The following is a 4,621-nucleotide window of genomic DNA, read 5'->3' as shown; positions in this document are numbered from 1 at the left end:
GGCTTTCCATTTACAAGTGTGTTTCACTAGTCCCCCTTATTAAGTTCTTGGAGCTTAAAAAGTGATGTGTTGGGGGCATTGACAGCCAAATTCCATTGTAAGCCTCTTCTGCCCTTGGCACTTGCAGAAGACAGGGAATAGAGTAACAAAACTCCGACCCCGTGTAGCTCCTCATTTAGCAATAGATTCAGTGCAAATTTAGAAAGTCGAAGATGTAGAATAATGTCGGTGTGGTTTTCTGTGGACATACTAAGGAGACAGCAGAAGATGGCCAGTGGTCAGTCTCCATCCAGCTGGTATTCTTTGTCCATTTGATATGTTCAAAAAAAGATAAAAGACAACTTTTGTGACAAAGCCCCAGGGCTTGTTTAAAAGACCTTGTCCAGAAAATGGCCAACAGGGACATGACAAGTTTTTATATCAGAGCTACTATTTTTGCCTAATTTATGTGGAAATCTGAGAGATACGCCCAGCCTCAGGGGGCTGATTCTCTCCATCCAGGGGACAGCGCTAATGGAGTTATGTGGTATTAGTCTTTTGGGGTCTTCATAAGAAGACAACACAGAGTGGGTGGCTTACACAACAAATATTGATTTTCTTACAATTCTGCAGTCTGAATGTGGAAGATCAAGTAGCTAGCAGGGTTGGTTCTTGGTGCAGCCTCTTTCTGGGTGCCTAAGTGAGGATTTACATGTGGGTGGTGCCTTTGTATGGAGAGGTGAAAAGGGATGAGGGAGGCCCCAGTCTTTTAGGCTCACCCTGGGAGGAGGATGTTGACTGTGCCGTCTGATAATTCAGTTCTGCTCCTGGGGCCTCCCCTCAGCAAGCCCAGAGTCCTCTTCTTCCAGGTAGGAAATGTGCTGGAGGAGCTGGCCTGGAAGGAGTGTGATCAGGGATCAAGGACAGATTTTGGAATAGGGTCAGTACTGTTCTATCCTTAAAGATTCATATAAAACCAACCAAACATACAGGTCACCTAAATTCTCACTTACCCCTTCAGACACATTGAAACAGCAGCTGAATGAAACAATCACAGTGAGTTCAGACAAACCTGGATCCATCTGATGTTTATTGTAGTTCAGAACATCTGTTATGGTTAGAGGGAAGTTCCGTATCCCAGGAAGAGGGTTACTTTTTAAAAGCACCTGAGAGCTGCCTTCTGTGACCTTTTGAAATTTGGAATTTTGTCTGAGATCTCAGGAGAAGGTAGTGGGACATATCTCCATGTTTATCAACGTGTGACCTTGAAGATGTGCCCTGACCTCTAAAGACTTCTCTGTGAAAATATGTAGATTAGGGTTTGCAGTGACAAATTCAGACAAAAACTCTATCTCATCACCAAGATTAGTGCAATTACCTTTCCTGGGAACCAGAGATGACCTCTGTAAGCCCTCCCCTCTGAGAGCACAAGGAACTTTGTTCCTTACCTGACAGGTCACACATGGGAAACATGGCTGGACGATGACACTCAAGCCTAGAGTCCTTACCCACATATTTACCAGTTCAGATCCACCTGTCTCTGAAAGACTTTCTCCTCCACTGAATTTCATGAAAATACCCTAGGGTATGCGGTACTGCAACTTGGGCATTTGACATTAGTTTGGTGAATTCTATAGTAAACATTCTATCTCCATGGATGTGGGTAACAGAAGAGTCATCAGAAGTTGGGAGGGTTGTAAAATCAGGATAAATCTGGACTCTCTTCTTAGGAACTGAACCAGTGGGCTGACCTATGGGACAACAGAGGGAAAGAGACAGACCTAACCTCTGGAGCCAGGTGAGCTCCTTACCTGCCAGGTGGTCTCTGGGCCTTTTGTCTGAACAGATCCAGAAGGACCTTCCTCACCCTGAGGAGAATTATGAATATTGAGGAAAATTGAGATACGTTTTTATTTACAGAGAATAATTCATAGGCTTCTAGACATCTACGTGGGTGTGTACAAGTTGCCAGGATATGCTCATACATGCAACATAAATAATTATATTTTGTGGAAAGAAAACAAAAAAGCTTCTAAATTGGTAGGTATTGTTTGCCACAGATGTGTCAGGTCACTAGATCATGTTATGATGCTGGAGGTAAAACTTCCCAACAATGTCATGGAGACAAAACGCAAAAGAGTAAAGATTCAAGTGAGATTCCCTTGAAAATCACCAGTAATGAACAGGCCAAAAGAAATCAACCATTATGGAAAGAGTGGTCATTAAATGAAACAGCAAATTCCACGTTGAGAAGAGAGGGAAGTTCCATCTGACAGCTCATTTTCACCTCTGTGAAGACTTCAGAGCACAGACTAAGAGCAGAGAGTGAACTTAGAGCAAGCAGGAGCCAGATGTTTAAGGAGGATGGAGAGTGAGCTGGAGTCCTTGTGAGCCATTCAGAAAAGCAGCAGTGTGCCAGGGTGTATTGAGTCCTCCTGAGTTAAGAGGTGCTGAATATACACCAGTTTCACTGCCCTCATTCTGTTTTGTTCTCCAGATTCTCTTGGATGTCCAGATTTCAACACATGGAGGATTGATGAAACTCATCATGACTAGGAACTTTTTCGTGAAGATGTAGGTAACAATATGGGTGTAGTTAAATTTAGGTTGTGAAAATAATATTATCCAAATTGTCAAAGTCAGATCTATTAATTTATCTTTCTTTTTTATTTTACAGACAGACTTGTTCTGTTGCCCAAGCTGAAGTGCAGTGTCTATTAATTTTATAGCAAAAAGAATGATCAGCCCAATTTATGTAGTCATGTTATCTCCATCAAGGATTTAGGTCTATGTTCACCAGGAATATTCATCTGATATTTTGTTTTGTCATTATGTCTCTTCCTGATTTTGTGTGCCAGGAACACACAGTAGAAAAAGGACAGGCTTTTCAATAATGGTGTAAAAACTGGGCATCCATATGCAAAAGAAATAAAATTAGGCCTTCTCTAACTCCATATAAAAAGTGAACTAATAAGGAACATAATACCTGAAAGTATAAACTCATAAATGACATGGAGGAAAAAAACCTTCCTGCCATTGATTCGGAAGTGACTTCTTTGAATTTAATACCAAAGCACAGGAACAACTATGTGCAATTATGTGTCTGACAAGAAGTTCTATCCAAATGTATAAATACCCATACAACTCAGTAGCCAATAACAAATGACCTGATTTAACAAAAAGGGCGAAAACCTGGAGAGATTGTTTTTCAGAAGACTCACACATGGCTAACAGAAAATGAAAAGGTTCTTAACATTTCTAATTATCAAGGGGATTCAAATCAAAGTCCCAATGAGATATCACCACATACAAGTTAATATGGCTGTTATCAGAAATATAAAAGGTGACAAATGTTGGCAAGAATGTGGGGAAAAGGGTATATGTTGTGGTAGGATTGGTTACTGAATAAGTTGAAAATAAAGCTATCATAAAATCTGGTGATCCCATTTCTTGTTATATATTCCAAGGAAATAAAACTATTTTGCCAAAGACATGTTCATTGCAAGATTATTACTAATAGTGTAGATTTGTAAAATAATTTAATGACTGTAAGTTGATGAATGTATAAAGAAAATGTGTATACATAAGACTGAATTTTATTCAGCTTTGAAAAGAAGGAAATTCTGACATTTGCAACAACGGGGTAGGCCTGGAGGACATGCTGCTAAGTGGAGTAAGCCAGATGCAGAAAGACAAATGCTTCATGATCTCGTTTCTGAGTAGGATCTAAAAGATTCAAGCTCCTGAAAGCAGAGTGTAGAGTAGTGGGTCCCAGGACCTGGAGGAGAGGGAAATTGGGTGATGTTGGTTAAACTGTACAGAGTTTCTGTTGTGCAGGTTGAATGAGTCTTAGAGATCTAATGTACAGGAATGTTCCTATAGTTAATATTGTATTTTAAAAATGATTTCTGCTAAAAGGGTAGATCTTAGGTGTTCTAGTTGGATACAAACACATGCAGTAAATTTAAAAAAAAATAAATAAAACGGTAGCTCTGTGAAATGATAGATATACACATTACCTTGACCATGATGATTGTTTTACAATGTATATCTGATACGATTTGGATCTGTGTCCTGGCCCAAATCTCATGTTGTATTAGAATTCTCAATGCTGGAGGTGGGACCTGGTGGGAGATGATTGGGTCATGGTGTGGGTCTTTCATGAATGATTTAGCACCAACTCCTGGTGCTATTCTCATAATACCGCGTGAGTTCTCACAAGATCTTGTTGTCTATCAGTGTGTAGACACCCCTCTCCCTTCCTATGGCTTCTGCTCTGGCCATGTGATGTGCCTGTTCCCCTTTTTCTTCTGCAATGATTCTAACTTTCCTGAGTCTTGCCAGAAGGAGAAACCTCTACACTTGCTGTACAGCCTGCAGAAATGTGAGCCAATTAAATATCTTCTTTTTTTGTTTTCAAATTACTCAGTCTCAGGCATTTCTTTTTGGCAGTGTGAGAATGGACTAATACAACATTAAAACATCAAGTGGGGCACCTTAAATATACACTTTAAAAATATTCTATTATACCTCAATACAACTGAATAAAATTAAATTTACTCTTATAACAAAGAAATGCATAGTTCATATTTTCTCAATAAAAATGAGACAATGTAGAAAAACTTACATTAAGATATTTGTA

The 4,621-nt window shown here is 39.6% G+C and overlaps 1 long non-coding RNA gene across 1 annotated transcript; it reads left to right on the top strand.

Moving 5' to 3' along the window:
* The first annotated feature begins 1,642 nt into the window (after positions 1 to 1,642).
* On the top strand, positions 1,643 to 3,459 carry LOC139358542 (uncharacterized). Its single transcript, XR_011613669.1, has 3 exons — positions 1,643 to 1,777; positions 2,477 to 2,553; positions 2,657 to 3,459. It is a non-coding gene; the product is annotated as an uncharacterized lncRNA (long non-coding RNA).
* Positions 3,460 to 4,621: the final 1,162 nt, after the last annotated feature.

Source organism: Macaca nemestrina, chromosome 15 (genome assembly GCF_043159975.1).
Source record: "Macaca nemestrina isolate mMacNem1 chromosome 15, mMacNem.hap1, whole genome shotgun sequence".
Lineage (NCBI taxonomy): Eukaryota > Metazoa > Chordata > Mammalia > Primates > Cercopithecidae > Macaca > Macaca nemestrina.
Note: the sequence above shows the minus strand (reverse complement) of the source record. Positions and strands in the feature narration are given on the sequence as shown.